Source organism: Hylobates moloch, unplaced genomic scaffold, assembly GCF_009828535.3.
Source record: "Hylobates moloch isolate HMO894 unplaced genomic scaffold, HMol_V3 SCAFFOLD_14, whole genome shotgun sequence".
Taxonomy (NCBI): Eukaryota; Metazoa; Chordata; class Mammalia; order Primates; family Hylobatidae; genus Hylobates; species Hylobates moloch.
In genome coordinates, this window is record NW_026652289.1 from 79,016,816 (window position 1) to 79,039,737 (window position 22,922).

At 39.0% G+C, this 22,922-nt stretch overlaps 1 pseudogene; it reads right to left on the reverse strand.

The window, feature by feature from the left end:
• Positions 1 to 322: 322 nt before the first annotated feature.
• On the reverse strand, positions 323 to 706 carry LOC116481620 (nuclear transport factor 2-like; annotated as a pseudogene).
• Between the last annotated feature and the right edge of the window lie 22,216 nt (positions 707 to 22,922).

Below are 22,922 nucleotides of genomic sequence, written 5' to 3' on the forward strand. Positions count from 1 at the left end.
GTTTGTGGTTTTATGGTATCATGAGGCATTGAAACATCTGAACAAATCAATGTCTGGTGGTGAGGCAGCTGCTTTCTCCTTCCCTTCTGTCTTACTTAAGTCTTTCAAGGCATGCATGGTACAACCCAAACTTCTTCCTTCAGATGCAACTAGTCTAACATCCAAACATCATGCACAACACCTGGGTGGCAGCACTGCACTATGCCCACTCCCACCATGGCCCTGCTCCTTTGGCATGATGTGTGGAGCATCTGGAGGAGTGTGATTGGTATTGGAAAGAGGAGGGAAGAGGAAACAGCATGACTGCCTGGCTGGGAAGAGATCAGCCCAAGATGTGCAGGCCAAGCCTGAACATGTCATTGGTGCAAACTCAAGTATTGTTGATGTTTTTCAACAGGAACATCTAGCTGGTGGAGCCCCATGATGGGGTCTTTATCCACCTTAAGCTGGCCCACAACCAGGCTGATGATGCAACTGGCGTGGGCTGATGGTCCTGCGCTGTGATGCTGTGCTGGATTTTTTGGAAAGGACGACTAGACAACTTCTCCACAATGGCAACTTTCCCCTGGAATTGCTGTCCTTCTCACGTAAGGCATGGCACATCAATGTAAATTGCACCTAGTTGGGTTTTCTCATTATGAAATAACTGGTAGTAATGCTGAATGAAGCTGGATCCAATCTGCTCCCAGATTGGCTCATCTCCCATTCTGGAGCATCACCCAGCCTCATTGAAATCTGAAGGGTTGGCATAGTGGCAGCAGCAGCTTGACAACCCAGCACAGTCTGCCAAGACTGAGCTTCTTCAAAAACTATTTGTGAAAACTGCTGGGTGTGGTGGCTCACACCTGTAATCCCAGTGCTTTGAGAGGCCGAGGTGGGAGGATCACTTGAGGCCAGGAGTTGCAGACCAGCCTGGGCAGCATAGTGAGACCTTGTCTCTACAGAAAAGTAAAAATAAAAAAATTAGCCAGTTGTGGCAGCACATACCTGTAGTCCCACCTGCTTGGGAGGCTGAGGCAGGAGGATTGCTTGGGCCCAGGAGTTCCAGGCTGCAGTGAGCTATGATCTCACTGCTGCATTTCATTCAGCTTGGGCGACAGAGCAAGACCCAGGCTCGTTTAAAAACAAAAAGAAAAACTATTTGCAGAAGCTGAATCATGTAGGAGGAGTAGCAAAAACAAACAATGAACTAGAAAATTAGTTTTTTTATAAAAAGAGAATGGAAGAGTTGGGGATATGCTTGGAGAAGCAATAGCTAATGAAATGAGTTGAATAATATTATATTCTTGAATATTATGTAGTCTAAATTCTATGAAGCATCTTGGTGAGAATAATGCTGTAGTTGTTCTATTACTAACTGAAGACAATATACAAGGAAATTGATTTAAGTGAAAATAAGCAAACAAACAAAAAAATCAAACAATTTATTGCATGGGAAAATGTCTTGACCAGGGGACAATGAAAGGCTAGTGTAAGCTACCTGAGGTATCTACAGTAGATATCTCTGTTAGAATGGTCACTCCAAACATATTCTTCCTTAAGCTGTATTGGGCCTCAGAGATTCATTGCCTGACTCATACATGATAGTCAATAAATATTTCAGGAATGAATGTATGACTGGAGCCTTTTTCTCCCCAGCCTGGGAATCCATGAATGTCTTGCTAAAAGAGATGATACCTGAAGAGTAGACCAATGTTTTGGATAGAATAATGGATTTTAAGAAGTCACGACTTTGTTAAAAGCTATAAAAAAGAAAATAAAAAATGAGTTGTCTGGCTTCCAGCCTCCTGCTTAGGTCAAAAGCCATGTCTCTTTTTGGTCATTTTTTTCCATGAAAAAAAATTATTATTAGCATATGTTTTCTCAATTTAAAAAAAAATTATTTTGGGTCAAAATATGTCAATACATATTTAAATAGCAATGTTTTGAAGTTTTCAGGCTATGTTTCTCTCGGGTCTTTAATTTTGTGAGCTATTTGGGTGATATACCATAATTATTTTTAGAATGGTTGCATTATGTTTATAGTTTTAAAAGGAAGCAGTCATAAAATTTGCCTTTGAGGTCTCCTAAAAATAAGAGTTTGCTTGAGGGAGCAAGACTTACATGACCTTTTGATTTTTACAGGACAGTTCACTCAGAATTGTATGTGAAGTGGTAGTAAAGGACAGATAGATAGACAATTATTTGCCTATTTAAATATCATATTTGAAGCATTCACCAGTAGAAAGCATAGAAAAGTAAGTCAACTGTCTGTCCAACAAAGATCTAGATGAGCTAATGCATTTGCTGTAATATCTGGGAAAACTTGAACTTTTGAAAACTGATTCTTTGTTATGAGAGCTATGAATAAAATTGAAAGACTTCATAAGATTTTCATCCTCAATGAATGTAAAAGAGAAATTTTTTTTTACCTTACCTACTTAATAATGCATTAGGTTTTAGTAAAGCTTCTAGAAATTTAAGTTTGAAATTTACACCTTTAATATGTTTGAGATAAATTGATAAATAGTTCTCTGTAGCTATGAAAACCTAATATGGAGTAATCCAAATTTCACATTTGCATTATTATCATTAATGCTGATGTGTACTGTTGGCATGTGCACAATATGAATAATTCTATGCTATTGTCTCAGTTATCAGTATATTCTCTCTCTCTACTTTTTAAAAGGCTAACCATTTTATAAATTCTAGCTTAAATCACTTCTCTTCCATGATACTTTCGTCCCAGTCATGAGCTACAAGTGATTTTTCTTTACCCTAACCTCCAGTATTACTTATTGCTTAAGATTCTTTGGTTATCATTTGCAGAAGCCTACTAATGCTGTTTAAGTCAACAGTAGGAAATGTATTATTGTGATGCTGTGCTATCTTTCAGAACATCAAAGTAGAAACTGTCTAGCCCTCAGAAGGCTACTATGAATTAGAACTAGACCCAGCAACCAAAATCAGAATAATAATGATAGGAAAGATTTATGTTATCGTATTAGTCTGCTTGGGCTTCCATTACAAAATACTATAGACTGGGTGACTCAAACAACAGAAATTTATTTCTCACAGTTCTGGAGGCTGGGAAGTCTAAGATCAAGGTGCCAGGCAATTTGTTTTCTGATGAGGGCTCTGTATTCTCACTGTGTCCTCATATGGCCTTTCCCTGGTACATGTGTGTGGGGAAAGAGATTACTCCCTCTTTCTCTTCATATAAGGTCATCAGTCCTATTGGATTAGCTGACTTTATGACTTCATTTAACCTTAATTTCTTTCTAAAAGCTGTCTCCAAATACAGTCACATTGAGGGTTAGGGCTTCAACATATGAATTTAGGGGGTGGGGAGTTAGTTCTTGCAACACTATGAAGAAGTAACTGAAGCTGGGTAATTATAAAGAAAAGAGGTTTAATTGGCTCGCAGTTCTGCAGGCTGTACAGGAAGCATGGTGCTGGCATCTGCTTGGCTTCTGGTAAGGCCTCAGAAAGCTTACAATCATGGTGAAAGGCAAAGGGGAGCAGGTGCATCCTATGGTGAGAGAGGAAGCAAGGGGTGGAGGAGGTGCCACACTCTTTTAAACCAGGTCTTGCATTAACTCAGAGTGGGAGCTCACTTATGGGGAGGACAGCACCAAGCTATTAATGAGGGATCTGACCTCATGACCCAAACACCTCCCACCAGGCCCCTCCTGTAACACTGGAGATGACATTTCAATGTGAGATTTGGAGGGAGCAAACTTCCCAAACCATATCCTTCTGCCCCTGGTTCCTCAAATCTCATGTCCTTATATGCAAAATACAATCATCCCATCTCAATAGTCCCCCAAAGCCTTAACTTATTCCAGCATTAACCAAAAGTCCCAAGTCCAAAGTCTCATTTGGAGATTAGTTCTTTCCTATGAGCCTGTAAGATTAAAAAAAGTTATTTACTCCCAAGATACAATGGTGGTACAGTTATTGGGTAGACATTCCCATTCCAAAATGGGGAAATCAACCCAAAAAAAGGGGCAATAGGCCCCACACAAGTCTGAAACCCAGTAGGGCAGTCATTAAATCTTAAAGTTCCAAAATTATATATATATATATATGTATTTTTTTTTTTTTGAGATGGAGTCTCACTCTGTCGCTGAGGCTGGATTGCAGTGGCATGATCTCGGTTCACTGCAACCTCCGCCTCCTGGGTTCAAACGATTCTCCTGCCTCAGCATCCTGAGTAGCTGGGACTACAGGCAAGTGCCACCACGCCCAGCTAATTTTTTGTATTTTTGGTAGAGACTGGGTTTCACTGCATTAGCCAGGATGGTCTCGATTTTCTGACCTTGTGATCCGCCTGCCTTGGCCTCCCAAAGTGCTGGGATTATGGGCGTGAGCCACTGCGCCTGGCCCAAAATAATCTCCTTTGACTTAATGTCCTGCATTGAAGGGTGGACTCCCAAGGCCTTAGGCAGCTCAACTGTATAGCTTTGCTGTTTGCAGCCCACAGGGCTGCTCTGATGGGTTAGAGTCCAGTGCCTGTGGCTTCTCCAGACTGAGGATGCAAGCTGCTCCTGCCTCTACCATTCTTTGGCCTGGAAGGCAGTGGCCCCCTTCTTACAGCTCCACTAGGCAGTGTCCTGGTGGGGACCCTGTGTAGGGTCTCCAACCTCACACGTCCCCTTGGTGCTGCCCTACTAGTACAGCCTCTCTGTGAGGGCTCTACCCCTGCATCAGGCTTCTGCCCAGGCACCTAGGCTTTCCCATACATTATCCAAAATCTAGACAGAAGCTGCCAAGTCTCCTTCACCCTTGCATTCTGTGTAGCCACAGGCTTACTGCCACATGAAAGCTGCCAAGGATTATGGCTTGCAGTCTCCAAAGTGGCAGCCAGAGTTGTACCTGGGGCCTTTGAGCCACATCTGGAGCTGGAGCAGCCTGGTTGCAGAGAGTAGCCTCCAAGGCTGAGCAGGGCAGCGGTATCCTTGGCCTGGTCCCTGAAATATTCTTTCATCCGAGCCTTCTGGGCCTATGATATGAGGGGCTGCCTCAGAGATTTCTGAAATGCCTTCAAGGCCTCTTTTCCCATTGTCTCGGATATTAGCATTTGGTTCCCTTTTAGTCATGCTAGTCTCTTTAGCAAGTGGTTGCTCCACAATCTGCTTGTATTCCTTTTCTATCATGTACCAGGCTGCAAATTTGTCAAACTTTTATGCTCTGTTTCCCTTTTAAATATGAATTCTAACTTTAAGTCATTTATTTGCTCCTGTATCTGATGATAGGCCGTTAGAAGCAGCCAGGTCACATCTTGAACACTTTGCTGCTTAGAAATTTCTTCTGCCAGATACCCTAGGTCATCACTCTTAAGTTCAAACTTCCACAGATTCCTAGGACATGAACACAATGCAGCCAAGTTCTTTGCAACAGCATAATGGGTAACCTTTACTCCAGTTCCCAATAACTTCTTTATTTCCATCTGAGAGCTCTTCAGCTTGGACTTCACTGTCCATATCTCTTATCAACATTCTGGTCATAACCATTTAACTAGCTTCTAAGAAGTTGGAAACTTTCCTTCATCTTCCTGTCTTCTTCTCAGACCTCTAGACTCTTCCAGCTTCTGCCTATTACCCAGTTCCAAGACCACTTCCACATTTTCAGGTATCTTTATAATAATATCCCACTCCTGGTACCAATTTTCAGTATTAGTTCTTGCTTTACTATAAAGAAATACCTGAGGCTGGAGAGCAATCAGACAAGAGAGGGAAATAAAAGGCATCCAAATCGGTAAAGAGGAAGTCAAACTGCTACTGTTTGCTGATGATATGATTGTATACCTAGAAAACCCTAAAGATTCCTCCAAAAAGCTCCTAGAACTGATAGAAGAATTCAGCAAAGTTTCCAGATACAAAATTAATGTACAAAATTCGTAGCTCCCCTATACACCAACAGGGACCAAGCTGAGAATCAAATCAAGAATTCAACCCCTTTTACAATAACTGAAAAAGAAATACTTAGGAATATACATAATCAAGGAGGTGAAAAACCTCTACAAGGAAAACTACAAAACACTGCTGAAAGAAATCATAGATGACACAAACAAATAGAAACACATTCCATGCTCATGGTTGGGTAGAATCAATATTGTGAAAATGGCCATACTGCCAAAAGCAATCTACAAGTTCAGGTAATCCCCATCAAAATATCATCATCTTTCTTCACAGAACCAGAAAAAAAATCCTAAAATTCATGTGGAACCCAAAAAGAGCCCGCATATCCAAAGCAAGACTAGGCAAAAAGAACAAATCTGGAGGCATCACATTTTCTGATTTCAAACTACACTATAAGGCCATACTCACCAAAACAGCATGGTACTGATATAAAGATAGACACATAGACCAATGGAACAGAATAGAGAATCCAGAAATAAATCCAAGTACAGCCAAATGATCTTTGACAAAGCAAACAGAAACATAAAGTGGGGAAAGGACACCCTATTCAACAAATTGTCCTGGGATAATTGACTAGCCACATGTAGAATAATGAAACTGGATCCTCATCTTTCACCTTATACAAAAATCAACACAATATGGATCAAGGACTTAAATCTAAGAACTTGAAACTATAAAACTTCTAGAAGATAACATCAGAAAAACTCTTCTAGACATTGCCTTATGCAAGGATTTCTTGACCAAGAACCCAAAAGCAAATGCAGTAAAAACAAAGATGAATAGCTGGGACTTACATAAACTAAAGAGCTTTTGCATGGCAAAAGGAACAGTCAGCAGAGTAAACAGACAACCCACAGAGTGGGAGAATATCTTCACAATCTATACATCTGAAAAGGGACTAATATCCAGAATCTACAATGAACTCAAACAAATTAATAAGAAAAAACAAACAATCCCATCAAAAAGTAGGCTAAGAACATGAATAGACAGTTCTCAAAAGAAGATATACAAATGGCCAACAAACATACGAAAAAATGCTCAACATCACTAATGATCTGGGAAATGCAAATCAAAACCACCTTAGTCCTATAAGAATGGCCATAATTTAAAAATAGAAAAATAATAGATGCTGGCATGGATGTGGTGAACAGGAAACACTTCTGCACTGCTGATAGGAATGTAAACTAGTAAAACCACTATGGAAAACAGTGTGGAGATTCCCTAAAGAACTAAAAGTAGAACTACCATTTGATCCAGCAGTCCCACTACTGCATATCTACCCAGAGGAAAAGAAGCCATTATTCAAAAAAGATACTTGTACACACGTGTTCACAGCAGCACAATTTGCAATTGCAAGAATGTGAAACTAATCCAATGGCCATCAATCAACAAGTGAATAAAGAAACTGTGGTATATATCTATGATGGAATACAACTCAACCATAAAAAGAAATGAACTAATGACATTTGCAGTCACCTGGATGAGATTGAAGACTATTATTATTATTATTATTATTATTATTATTATTATTATTTACTTTAAGGTCTGAGATACATGTACAGAATGTGCAAGTTTGTTACATAGGTATACATGTTCCATGGTGGTTTGCTGCACCTATAAACCCATCATCTAGGTTTTAAGTCCCACGTGCATTAGGTATTTGTCCTAATGGTCTCCCTCTCCTTGCTCCCCACCCCCTGACAGGCCTCAGTGTGTGATATTCTCCTCCCTGTGTCCATGTGTTGTCATTGTTCAGCTCCCACTTATGTGTGAGAACATGTGGTGTGGGGTTTTCTGTTCCTGTGTTAGTTTGCTGAGAATTATGGCTTCCAGCGTCATCCATGTTTCTGCAAAGGACATGAGCTTATTCTTTTTTGTGGCTGCATAGTATTCCATGGTGTATATGTGCCACATTTTCTTTATCCAGTCTACCATTGATGGGCATTTGGGTTGGTTCCAAGTCTTTGCTATTGTAAATAGTGCTGCAATAAACATACATGTGCATGTGTCTTTATAGTAGAATGATTTATAATCGGCCAGGTGTGGTGGCTCAAGCCCATAATCCCAGCACTTTGGGAGGCCAAGGCAGGCGGATCACGAGGTCAGGAGTTCGAGACCATCCTGGCCAACATGGTGAAACCCCGTCTCTACTAGAAATACAAAAAAATTGGCTGGGCATGATGGTGGGCACCTGTAGTCCCAGCTACTCGGGAGGCTGAGGCAGGAGAATGGCGTGAACCTGAGAGGCAGAGCTTGCAGTGAGCCGAGATCATGCCACTGCACTCTAGCCTGGGGGACAGAGCCAGACTCTGCCTCAAAAAAAAAAAAAAAAAAAGAATGATTTATAATCCTTTGGGTATATACCCAATAATGGGATTGCTGGGTCAAATGGTATTTCTGGTTCTAGATCCTTGAGGAATTGCCACACTGTCATCCACAATGGTTGAACTAATTTACACTCCCACCAACAGTGTAAAAGCATTACTATTTCTCCACAGCCTCGCCAGTATCTGTTGTTTCCTGACTTGTTAATAATCACCATTCTAACTGGCGTGAGATGGTATCTCATTGTGGTTTTGATTTGCATTTCTCTAATGACCAATGATGATGAGCTTTTTTTCATATGTTTGTTGGCTGCATAAATGTCTTCTTTGGAGAAGTGTCTGTTCATATCCTGTGCCCACTTTTTGATTGGGTTTTTTTTTTCTTGTAAATTTGTTTAAGTTCCTTGTAGATTCTGGATATTAGCCCTTTGTCAGATGGATAGATTCCAAAAATTTTCTGCCATTCTTTAGGTTGCCTGTTGACTCTGACGATAGTTTCTTTTGCTGTGCAGAAGTGCTTTAGTTTGATTAGATCCCATTTGTCAATTTTGGGTTTTGTTGCAATTGCTTTTGGTGTGTTAGTTATGAAGTCTTTGCCCATGCCTATGTCCTGAATGGTATTGCCTAGGTTTTCTTCCAGGGTTTTATGGTTTTGGGTTTTACACTTCAGTCTTTAATCCATCTTGAGTTAATTTTTGTATAAGGTATAAGGAAGGGGTCCAATTTCTGTTTTCTGCATCTGGCTAGCCAGTTTTCCCAGCACCATTCATTAAATAGGAAATCCTTTCTCCATTGCTTGTTTTTGTCAGGTTTGTTGAAGATCAGATGATTGTAGACATGTGGTGTTATTTCTCAGGTCTCTATTCCATTCCATTGGTCTATATATCTGTTTTGGTACTAGTACCATGCTGTTTTGGTTACTGAAGCCTTATAGTATAGTTTGAAGTCAGGTAGGATGCCTCCAGCTTTGTTCTTTTTGCTTAGGATTGTCTTGGGTATATGGACTCTTTTTTGGTTCCATATGAAATTTAAAATAGTTTTTTTCTAATTCTGCAAAGAAAGTCACTGGTAGCTTGATGGGAGTAGCATTGAATGTATAAATTACTTTGGGCAGTAAGGCCATTTTCATGATATTGATTCTTCCTATCCATGAGCATGGAATGTTTTTCCATTTGTTTGTGTCCTCTCTTATTTCCTTGAGCAGTGGTTTCTAGTTCTCCTTGAAGAGGTCCTTCACATCCCTTGTAAGTTGTATTCCTAGGTATTTTATTCTCTTTGTAGCAATTGTGAATGGGAGTTCACTCAGGGTTTGGCTCTCTGTTTGTCTGTTGTTGGTGTATAGGAATGCTTGCAAGTTTTGCACATTGATTTTGTATCCTGAGACTTTGCTGAAGTTGCTTATCAGCTTAAGGAGTTTGGGGGCTGAGATGATTGGGTTTTCTAAATGCACAATCATGTAGTCTGCAAACAGACAATTTGACTTTATGCTAAGTGAAGTAACTCAGGAATGGAAAACCAAACATCGTATTTTCTCACTGAGAAGTGGAAGCTAAGCTATGAGGATGCAAAGGCGTAAGAAAGATACAATGGACTTTTGGGGAAACGGTGAGGGACTCAGGGGAAAAGGTGAGAAGGGGGTGAGGGATAAAAGACTACAAATTGGGTGCCATATATACTGGTCAGGTGATGGGTGCACAAAAATCTCACAAATCACCACGAAAGAACTTACTCATGTAACCAGACACCACCTGTTCCCCAGTAACCTATGGAAATTAAAATTTTTTTTTAATTTTAATAAATACCTTAGGCTGTGTAATTTATAAAGAAAAGAGGTTTAATTGGCTCTTGGTTCTGCAGACTGTACAGGAAGCATGGTGCTGGCATTGCTCAGTTTGTGGTGAGGCCTCAGGAAGCTTACAGTCATGGTGAAAAGGCAAAGGGGAGCTGGTATATCACATGGGAGCAAGAGAGGGAGCCATGAGGATGGGGTACCACATTCTTTTTTTTTTTTTTTTTGAGTTGGGGTCTCGCTCTGTCACCCAGGCTGGAGTGCAGTGGTGCAGTCTCGGCTCACTGCAACCTCTGCCTCCCAGGTTCAAGTGATTCTCCTGCCTCAGCCTCCCGAGTAGCTGGAATTAAGGCATGCACCACCATGCTCAGCTAATTTTTCTATTTTTGGTAGAGACGGGTTTCACCATGTTGGCCAGGCTGGTCTTGAACTCCTAACCTCAGGTGATCCACTTGCCTCGGCCTCCCAAAGTGCTAGGATTACAGGTGTGAGCCACCACACCTGGCCCCACATTCTTTTAAACAATCAGATCTCACAGGAACTCAGAGCAAGAAGTTACTTATTATTGTGAGGTTCCAAGCTATTCATGAGGGACCCACCCCCATGACCCAAACACTATGGGTGTTTGGCCCCACCTGGAACACTGGAGATTACATTTCAACATGAGATTTCAAGGCACAAACATCCAAACAATATCAGCAAGGACATAATTCAGTCCATAACATCATGCTTCCTAGATGCTAAGCTCTTATTATAAGCACTTTAGATATAAAGTCGTTCCTTAGTTTCCATGGGGGAAAACTTACAGGACCCCTATGGACACCAATATTGACAGATACTCAAGTGCCTTATATTAAATGGCCATAGTGTCTGCACATAACCTATATACATCCTCTTGTATACTTTAAATCATCTCTAGATTAATTATAATATCTAATACAATGTAAATGCTATATAAATATTTGTTATACTCTATTGGTTTTTTTGTGTTGTTTTTTATTGTATTGTTATTTTTATTGATTTTTTAAAATTTTTGATCTGTGGTTGGTTGAATCCACAGAAGCAGAATCCATGGATACAGAAGGTGAACTGCATTGTCTTTAATGTTCGCAAACACCCTGTTAAATAGATACTATTTTACCACCATTTCATAAATAAGGAAAACAAAGAAAACATGAAGTAAGTAACTTGTCTGAGGTTACATAGTTTATAAATGATGAAGCCAAGTTTAAACACAGCTGTCTGGTTATAGAGTTCATGCCCTTGAACACTGAGCTAAACTGCCCTGCTGAAGCCAACAGGACTCCCTTCTGTCATCTCTGTTTCTATCTAGGTGTTTGCTCTACCTTGCAGCGTAGCTTTCTCTGATTCTCAAGTCCATGGGAGAAACATGCCCAGCCCTCAGCCCCAGAGATTCCATGTTTCAATTCTCAATCCCCATCCTGTATGTCTCGGACAGAGAATTCTACCACCATCGTGGGTCAGCTTTGCCCTGCATAGTGCCTGACAATATTGATTGAAGAACTGAACACTTGAGTGGTCACTATGTATTACTCTAACTGCCTCTACTCTATAGGTGTAACTTTAACTGGCAAAATGGAGGAGTCATGCTCTGTTGGTGCTTACTCATCTTGTTATCCTGTTATTCTCCCCTGAGATGGCACCTCGATTCAGATGCTTTCCTTTGAAACAACTTTAATTGATATGGGTGTTTTTTATCATATGTTTGTTTTTTCTTCTTGCCCTGAGGAAATGTTTGCAAAGAATATATTTTCATATCCCTTTTCTTCAAGTTATGAAATGAAAACTACCCAATCGGGGGTGGGGTTGATGAAAGCCAGAAAGGGTGAATAATGCCTGTTTATTTGTTTGTTTGTTTGTTAGTTTGTTTAACTCCATTGACCTTTTATTTAACCCTTCTATTCCTATGGGAACTGTCAGAGGTTTGGGCAGCATGGCAGCTTTTTGGGATAAGGTTTAGTTTCATACTGTGAAAGAAGTTTGGCTGAACTAACCCTTTTGTAGGGAAGCCGTATGTTTGGCTGTCAGTGGTTTCCTAGACATATTTATACCCTACCTCAATTCTAAATCCTCTCTGTCTGATTAGACCAATAACTAAAAACATGCAGTTTGTAGGTAGATGGTCTTCACTTCAGCTCCCATTTCTATCAGTTTACAAGCTTTGTGACCTTTGGCAAGTTACTGAACTCTGTGTTTGTGTACTGAGCTATAAAATGAAAAGGATCAAAGGATCTTTACATCATAAAACTGCTATGAGATTTAAATAAAAATGTATCTAAGTATCTTGTCTGTGTTAGAAGCTCAACAATTGGCTTTCTTCTCATTTCCTTATTAGGAGAATATAACCGTAATAAAAATATGTAGTGGACCAGATCCTTCTAGGAAGTTGTCATTCCCTGCAAACACAAGAGCATTTCGAAGGAACATTTAGTATTTCAAGATATTAGAGTGTATTAGGGAAATAACTCAGGTTTTTTCTAGGTGCCCTTAAAGAAGTAAACTAGACACAGCCTCCACTATTGTGGACCAAATGCATTAACCAAGTCCAAAAACTGTAGAAATAACTACTGAAAAATCACTGTAACTGCATTATCAGATTACTACTTGAGGCACAATTCATGAAGGCTAGAAAAAATGTATAACCTTAGATCCTACCTACTTCTATTCAAAATTTGAGAACCAAAGCCCAGATGGTTCTATTTACCATCGAAATTATCTCACCTTTAACTTATAATACAGATAACAAAATAGCTGACAAGATCAGCAGAACCGATGCACTCCATTGATAATATTGTTTCTCTGAAAATGGTTTTCCACTTCAATGCAACATGGACTAAAGACTGTAGTAAGTAATCTTTTATTTCCATTCTTTCTTTTTCTTTTTTATTTCTTATTTTCCTAATTGGTGCCAATAGATACCATTCTTTTGGTTGCTAACAGACAATACTTCAACTCGGTGGATTGCATCTTATATTTCAGTTAATGTTTAGAGTTTAGAAGCACACCCTTAACAAGGCTGGACGCGGTGGCTCAAGCCTGTAATCCTAGCACTTTGGGAGGTGGAGGCAGGCAGATCATGAGTTCAGGAGATCGAGACCATCCTGGCTAACATGGTGAAACCCCATCTCTACTAAAAATACAAAAAATATTAGCTGGGCATGGTGGCGGGTGCCTGTAGTCCCAGCTACTCGGGAGGCTGAGGCAGGAGAATGGCACGAACCCAGAAGGTGGAGCTTGCAGTGAGCCAAGATCGCGCCACTGCACTCCAGCCTGGGCGACAGAGCAAGACTACGTCTCAAAAAAGAAAAAAAGAAACACACCCTTAACAATGTGAAAGGAATAAAGAATACATAAAATGAAGTCCTGGCTGGGCGCGGTGGCTCACGCCTGTAATCCCAGCACTTTGGGAGGCCGAGGCAGGCGGATCACGAGGTCAGGAGATGGAGTCCATCCTGGCTAACATGGTGAAACCCCATCTCTACTAAAAATACAAAAAAAATTAGCCAGGCGTGGTGGCAGGCACCTATAGTCCCAGCTACTCAGGAGGCTGAGGCAGGAGAATGGCGTGACCCCGGGAGGCAGAGCTTCCAGCCTGGGCGACTCCGTCTCAAAAAAAATAAAAATAAAAATAAAAATAAAAAATAAAATGAAGTCCTGAAATTCACAGAAATAGGTTTATCTTTACTGACTAAAAGCCCTAAATAAGTCTAAACATCTCATTTTGTTCAAGGGTTTCTGGGGTTGCATTGAATTCTCCTTACTCTTAGAGAGATTTAATCAGACCATATAATCAGATAGTTTGTCCTAAGAGCAAGCAATAACTACTAAATTTAGGAAAGTTCATAAGAAAACAGTGAAGAAGAAAAAAAGGAACATAGATTTTACATTTTAAGGAAATGGAATGATTTAACTTAGGAAGGAATAACTTTGAGAAGAACTAATAGTCTTCCAACATATGAAATAATTTATTTAGGTAGTCCTCATAATATGTTTTCTATTTTTATAGGATATCAGGGGATAAGTCTGAATAGCAGCAGACTTGGGGACTGATATTGGGGAGTTATTGTAAATGAGCTGTCAATCAATATAATTATTTTCTCAGAGACTTACATAACTAAAAAGGTGATTTTCATGTTGGAAACATTCATCTTGGCATTATTTTACATGAAAGCTATTTAATACGCTTTATTTTAATTATATTTGATTCTCCTCTGCCTAATGGTCTTTCCTGCCCTCCTCCTACCTTGCCAACCTTGTTTTTCCTATATGATTTTCCTCCTCATGTGCCCTAACAGTAGTTAATTCTACAAAGCCCAATTCCTGGTCCTTTGTTCTTTTTATACCTTTTTTTTTCCATTTTTTATACCTTCAATTAATTGGCCCATCTGTCCCTAAGGTTCTGTAACATGACTTCCTGTTTAACTTCCTTTTAATCTTATGTTTTCAAAAATATATAGTATTAGAAGATATATTGTAACCACCTCACATTCACTAAGTTTTTTCTACTTTCCCCTAAAAAAATTTTTTTTAAGCAGCAGAAGAAAAAGACTCCTCTTTCCCATTGTTTTTTTTTAGAGCTGCAAACTCACAAATCTTACAGGCTCCCAAAATAGGAGACCTCAAGTCACTTTTGAATATTTTGTCATCATCTCTGCATTGAATATGTCACCCATTCTTTCCTTAATAATATCTCTCAGACCTGTATTTTCACCTTCATTCCTACCATTGCTATTCTTACCACCTTATATGTGCACTACTGCAGTTGCCTGTCTGTTCCATCTAGCTTCAATCTTCCACCTTCCTACTTCTTGCTGCAAATATGGCTACACCATTTTATTTTATTAACGACATACTCTTGCTCAAACTCCTTCAGTTTTCTTTTATTTATTTTTTTATTTTTATTTATTTTTTTTGAGACAGAGTCTCGCTGTGTCGCCCAGGCTGGAGTGCAGTGGCACGACCTCTGCTCACTGCAAGCTCTGCCTCCCGGGTTCACGCCATTCTCCTACCTCAGCCTCCCAAGTAGCTGGGACTACAGGCGCCCGCCACCACGCCCAGCTAATATTTTGTATTTTTAGTAGAGACAGGGTTTCACCATGTTAGCCAGGATGGTCTTGATCTCCTGACCTCATGATCTGTCCACCTCGGCCTGCCAAAGTGCTGGGATTACAGGCATGAGCCACCACGCCCGGCCTAGTTTTCTTTTATATACTACACACCAAATTCAAACAGTTTTGCTTTGCTTCCATTAGGTTATATTGGTAGCACTAGGATCCTATCTGAGCACTGGACTAAGAAACCCAAGAGTCCTCATACCTTCCTCTGCCGTAAATCTCATGAGGCTCCCAAGGGAGATAAATACACAAAAAGTGATGGCAAATAAATAAAGATGGGTTATATGTAACATTAACAAGGTGTCTGAAACCATCAGGCTATTCTCGAAAACTGATGAACAATTAGAAGTTTAGGCCTAAACATAGCTTCTCCATCTCCAAAAGGCAGATGTTGCCACAAACAAATCATCAAGCCTGAGATCATTAGAATTCCCCGGAAGCTAAGAGCTCTTAGGATTGGGGAAGAGAGACAGAGAGACCAAGAGGCAGGCAGTAAGGAAGTAGGAATAAGGGCCTGCCTTGAAAAAAAGCGTATCCCTTTGCCTGATAGGTGAAAAAATAGCATCAGCAGCAGAGGAGAGCTAGCTGAACCAAGAAGGCCTCAGTCCTGCTGCAGATCTAGTTTCAGTGATAGAAGAGAAGAAGCAAAGAGCATTCATCCTTGTGTGTGACCTTTTGGCACACGTAAGTAAAAATGGTCCAGTGCGGATCAAGGCATCTCACCCAATCTGATTAGCGGTTCCTCCCTGCCCACTCACAACAGTTTACAAGGCTCTTTGGAAGCAAGCCCTTGGCAGCCTTATTTTTCGTTGCTCTCAGTTTTATTTGTTTTTTTACTGCACTTTATACTGTCCATGCACATTTCCACTTCTTGGATTATATCTTTTATTTATCCTATCCTTCATGTATCCAAATCCTTGTATCCTTTCAAGACCAATTTATGACCGGCCTCCTCATTGAACTCTACTATTGCTGCCCACAGTGATTATAAATGCCTCCAAATTTCTATGAATTTTATTATTATTTTACTCAGTTTTGCACTTAATTGTCCACTAATCATTTTATTTCTGTATTAATGTTATATATTAGAGTATATATGTATGTAAACTCCTTGAATGCATGAACCATGTCTTTCTTTTTTTTCAAGTAAAGCTCCTAGCATAGTACCTATTGTATTGTAGAAACACAGAGCTACAAAGACAATAGAAAACAATTATTACTAATAATTAAATAATTACCTTTTGATTCTTAAGTTATGTCTATGTGGTACTGTTAAAATAAAATCATAATGGAAGTATATAGCCTGTTCTACCTCCTTTAGACATTTGATACCAACCAGGAGTAATATTCAAAATACTTAACAGGCATTATCGAACTAGCACTGGCCAATCGGAACAGATTCTGACTGCTACAATATTAAATTTATGTTAGTTGCTTGACAGTGCAAACTCTAACTAGTTCAGAACTAAAATAAATTGAAAGTTTAGTCCCTGATTTGCCAGAGATTAACAGTCTGTAGCCATATGTTATATATCTTAGCTGACTTTTTATTAGCCTACCTACAAAGCCAATAAAAGCCAATTAAGCTAATTGAATACTTAACCTGATCATGCTTTCCTTTCCCCTCCTGCTATAATAGCCCTCCTGTTTATATATACCACATATGATTGCTTCTTTCATATGCTGTCTACTTCAAACTTTGATAGACTGATAAGCATCATATTTGGAATGTCATGGTTCACAGTACATGATAAGCATCTCCATTGGCTACTCCTGTAAGATTGCTGTTACAATACCCAGCATTACTGAATAGCAGCCTGTGCCCTGGGAATGATATAATTAAGTCCCTTCTGATTACTTCTTAGGTAGAAATTACTTTTGGCCTATGTGTTTTTAGATTACACATACTTTTACAAAAACATATTTTTGTAAAAGAACATTTTGTAAAGGACACATGTAAGAACATGTGTCCTGGAGAACTTGTATTCAGAGTTAACCAGTTAAAACTAAACTAAATTGTTTGTAGAAGTAGCCCTCTGCAAACTTCAGTATCAAGAAAGCAATTTAGGTGTTTTGTTACATTGAGTCAGTGACACTATAATGTTACTTCACAATACTGCTACACCATGACTATCATATGACAGCAATATAAAAGAAAGACTTTTTTTTAACTTGTCAATTTACTTTTTAAAACGTGTTTTTTGCGTTGGTTTCATATTTTACCTGTCAAGTGGTGAAAATTTGTATTTCTAAACTAAACTGTAAAATGTTATGGGGATTAGTGAGTGTGTTTTTAAACACAATAGATTAGTTTCAAATCCCAAAGTAAAAGCTACGGAATTTTTTTTAAAGACAGAGAAATGTCTTGCTGGGTGCTAACACCTTCAGAAGCTATTATTACAGTGTAGCTGAGGAGGACTCTTGCAGATGGAGAGAGTAATGTTAAGATTCACACCAGACCTTGTCCTTCTATGCCTTTTCCCCCTGTGCAAAGGAATCTGTCAAATCTTATTCCTTTCTTTGAAGAAATGCCTAAAGAATGTCAGTTCAGTCTGGCTACACTTAGACATCATGTGGAATATTGTGGATGCCTTCAAGAGAAAAAGACATTCTGAAAAATGTAATTTAGGGGTTATCAAAAGGAAGTATTTTGGCTTTTTGTGACTGGCCTGAAAGTTTACTTCTTTTTCATAATAATGCTTTCTTACATTTATACTGTGCTTTTTTTTCTTTCAAAGTATTTTAAGATTGAATATCTTATTTGATTCTTATTATATTCTAGATTTGATTTGAAGTTATTTTACTATGTTTATAGTAAAACCACAGTACTGTTATTTTGTGTTTTCTGACCACTAGCTTGTGTGGTTATTTTTCTAGATGGATTATTTTTCACTGTATGGACTATAGACAGCATGGCCCAATCTAGAATGACATAACTGTTTCTCTCAGTAATAATTAGGAACATCAGAGTGTAATGTACTTCCAGTCAGTTCCTTCTGAATGTTCAACAAGACTCTCCAAACCCTGCTTTTCATGTTATGCTCATAATCTGCCTATGGAGGCCAAATGTCTCAACAGTAAAGTCTTCCTTGACCCCCAAAAGAGTTAGGCACTCTACCTTTCTTCTCTCAGAACATCTTGCACATAATATTGACATTGGGAATTCAATTATAGTCCTATGTCATACATATCTCTGTATTCTCAGTACCTAGCTCAGTAAATGTTTGTTGAATGAATGAATGAATGTACAAATGAACATGCGTGGTATGCTTTGTTGTGCCAAACTGGTACTTTATTTAAAGGCCATTCCACCTGACTGCTGCTGGGCTCCCACCCACTGAATCTCAAATTCACCAACATGATTGGGAGATACAAGAGCTACTTAAGGAATTTCCTTACTAACTTCAATTAAAATTAAAAATGGTAAGCCTTTTTGTTTTTCAAAGAGTACTTATAGACCAGTATTTTCAGAAGAGAGGTCTAAGAATCAGACAAAGTCCATTATGCTTTATGCAGGGCCATGGGATAATACAGAAGAGATATTAAAGTGTTGGGTAAATCAGGGTAGAGACTATAAATGCTGTTTTGAGAAAAGCTTTGAAAATAATGAAGAGGAAGAGTAGCGTTGCCTCTTGTTATTGCCTCAAGTAGAAAAAAGAAAAATTTAGGTGAAATAAATGTCAGATGGAATCTAATTCCTAATAAGCAGATAGTACTAAAGAAAACAAACAAAACTTTATTATTTGTTTTAATAAAGCATCCGAGATAGATTATGCTCCTTCCTCCTTGCTCTAGAGGGGGGGCAACTAAGAAGTACTTTTTAAAATACTTGTGTCCTTTTTTTATCCTTGAATAAAAAAAAAAAAAAAAAGGCTTAAATCCGTATGAGTGAATTTTCTGTGTGAAAAGTCAGCATGGACTAGAAAAAAGGCCCTTTAAAAATTATAAACTGTGCCGGGCACGGTGGCTCACGCCTGTAAGCCCAGCACTTTGGGAGGCCGAGGCGGGCAGATCACAAGGTCAGGAGATCGAGACCATCCTGGCTAACACGGTGAAACCCCTTATCTACTAAAAATACAAAAAAATTAGCCAGGCATGGTGGTGGGCGCCTGTAGTCCCAGCTACTCAGGAGGCTGAGGCAGGAGAATGGCGTGAACCCAGGAGGCTGAGCTTGGAGTGAGCAGAGATCGCTCCACTGCACTCCAGCCTGGGCGACAGGGCGAGACTCCGTCTCAAAAAAAAAAATTATAAACTGTGAGGCCAGGCAAAATGGCTCATGTCTGTAATCCCAACAATTTGGGAGGCCTAGGTGGGAGGATCACTTGAGTCCAGGAGTTTGAGATCATCCTTGGCAACATAGTGAGACTCTGTCTCTGCAAAAAATAAAAATAAAAAGTTAGACAAGTGAGGTGGTGGATGCCTGTAGCCCCAGCTGCTTGGGAGGCTGAGGCAGGAGGATCGCTTGAGTCCAGACTAGACTGCAGTGAGATATGATCATGCCACTGCACTCTAGCCTAGGCAAGAGAGTGAGACCCTGTCTCTAAAAAAAAAAAAAAAAAAAGGATTAATTATGTTAAAATGTTTTCTTGTTATATTCCATATAAAGTGTTTTTTGGCATTATCCTCTTATGAATTCAGAGGAAATATGGAAGAATCTTCTCGAGTTCATTTAATACCTGTTTATTTCTCCGTATATAGTCTCACTGGAGGGTTGTGAAGATTAATGAGATGTTTATAAAATGTCTGAGACCTCTGGAAGAAAGGTGATATGTAAATAAGTATTATTAGTAGTAGCTCTATGATAAGCTAATGATTAAAATTTCTTCCTTAGTTATCAAAAGTAATGAGTTAAAATCCATTGAGAGGTTTCTCTTCATTAGAAACTTTTCACATATTTTTTTCTTCATGGTGTCAAATAGAGATCTTACTTTCAGCATGTAATTATCCACATCAAATTATAATTCCTTCAGACTTAAATATTTTATAGGCATATTCATTATTTGAGTTTAATTTCCTAATTATTTGTAAGGGCAAAATTCTGCATGATTCTCCCACTTTAGTTTTCTACTTTAAGACATGTAAGCATGAGAGTAATTTAGCAGCTGACTCCTAGAAGGTACTTTAGTAAAGATCTCTCCACAGAGTCTGGCAAGAAATAAAGAGATGTTTATAAAATTGGGAACTAAAGAAATCTTACCTAAATGGCTATTCATTAAGATATCTTTTTTTTTTCTTTGAGACAGAGTCTTGCTCTGTCGCCCAGGCTGGAGTGCAGTGGCACAATCTCTGCTCACTGCAAGCTCTGCCTCCTGGGTTCACGCCATTCTCCTGCCTCAGCCTCCCGAGTAGCTGGGACTACAGGCGCCCGCCACCACGCCCAGCTAATTTTTTGTATTTTTAGTAGAGGCAGGGTTTCACCGTGTTAGCCAAGATGGTCTTGATCTCTTGACCTGGTGATCCCCCTGCCTCGGCCTCCGAAAGTGCTGGGATTACAGGCATGAGCCACCGCACCCGGCCAAGATATCTTTTTTTAAAAAATCACTTAGAAAACATTTTTTAAAGACTTACGGCAAATTAGTAAGTATGAATTAAATGTATTCTGAGCCATTATTAGAATTAATTAGAAATTTTTATGAAGTGTGTTTATCTTATTTTTTAAGCTCATTGGAGATTTCCTGAAAAATTGTGATACCACTTTTTAATGGGAAATCTGGAAGAGCTCTAGAGGCCACCATGTAATAAATTTAATTTAAATCCTTAATGAAATAGGAAAAAAATATAACTATATATAAACTAATAGACTCATAGAATCTTGAATTATGAGTAGTCTTTCTAACACATTCATTGGTTGTATTTCACAGAACTCCCAAAGTAGTAAACACAGAGAAAAGTACAAGGACCATCATACACAGTAGTTGTCATGAGGACCCCTTTTTGTATGTCTCCACCCCGTCACCTTTGAAATATAGATGCTATATATGTAGTAGTTACTTCTCTTTACTACTGTAGCTTCAGGTGAAACTATTTTCATCTATGTTTTGGACCACTCTAACTTAAAATTTCCATTCTTTTTTGTAATTCATAGGAAGAGTTTCATTTTTTTTTAAGAGAGGGTCTTGCTATGTTACCCAGGCTGGAGTGCAGTGGTGAGATCAGGGCTTACTGAAGCCTCGACCTCCTGGGCCCAAGCCATCCTTCCACCTTGGCCTCTCAAGTAGCTGAGACTACAAGCATATGCCACCACACCCAGATAACTTTTTAATTTTTGTTGGAGATGAGGTCCCACTATGTTGCCCAGGCTAGTCTCAAACTCCTGAGCTCTAGCGATCATCCCGCCTCTGCCTCCCAAAGTGTTGGGATTACAGGTACGAGCATGTCCAGCCTTTTTTTTTTTAAACTAACTTTATAGATTTACATTCCTACTCCATCACGAGACATCAACATTGGTTAACCTAAGCACTTCTACCATATATGTAAAGTTTATGCCAAATAATTTTGAGAAGTTAAGAGTTAAATTCAACCTGAACTAAAAAACACAGAAAAAAGATCTTCAAGAGAAGGAAGAAGGAAGTAACAATAACAAAAACAAAAACCCTTAATGCTAACAAAGCTAGGTAATACTGGATTTCAGATCAGCTGAACGTTTCCAGTTCTGCATGACAGCAAAGAGAAAGGTGTGATTATGGCACCATGCTCAGAGGCATGCTGTATTGCTGTACTGCATCAGGAAGGATAAACTCTGTCTATAAAAAGCTGGTGAAACTGCATAAGGAATGTATTTGGGGCATCTCATTAAAGAAAAAAGTTAATCATCTAGGAAGGAAATGGGGCAAGAGGGACTGAGGTATGCAGAAATAAATTCCAACAGGAACTGATATAATAGATTGTGGGTTTTGACTTCCGGGAATTTCCTTTTGTAAATCAATAGTCAAGACATGAATAACTATAAGAATGGGTAGGTGTTAAAATGTGATGAAGAATATATAAAATAAATGGAAAGACTTAGAGTTATTCAAGAAAAATTAATGAATATCACTAAGTGACAATTTTTCCAGAATCCTAGACAGATCATATTGATGTCCTTAGGCCCAGTACATCTGGAAACAAAGAAAAGGATACTTTGAAGGAATTGAGAGGCTTTCTGAAATGGATTGCCTGAGGTCAGAGGCTAAAAAATAAGACCAAAAGATAACACAATTGTAAAGGAACTTTCCCCTTGAGATAGGGAAGGAGGTAAAAAAAAGAAGTAGGTAAAATAAATGAAAATTTGTATCTGAATTTTTAATAGCGCTGAAGTGAGGTGGAATCACTGCATAGAATCACTTCATTTATCCTAAATTTACAGGAAAAACATTTTTTTATAAATGAAGTCTTCAGATTACTTGAGTTTAATATTATCTAATAATATTAAACTTCATATTACTTAATTTATTATTAAATAATAAATTATTTAATTTAACATTATTTAAATATTTTAAATAAAATTCTTCTAAAATATATTTCACTTTATCCTGAATTTTAAGAAGAATCTCCTGGCCGGGCACGGTGGCTCACGCCTGTAATCCCAGCACTTTGGGAGGCCGAGGTGGGTGGATCACGAGGTCAGGATTTCAAGACCAGCCTGGCAACATGGTGAAACCCTGTCTCTACTAAAAATACAAAAATTAGCCAGGCGTGGTGGCAGGTGCCTGTAATCCCAGCTACTCGGGAGCCTGAGACAGAGAATTGCTTGAACCCAGGAGGCGAGGTTGCAATGAGCTGAGATTGTGCC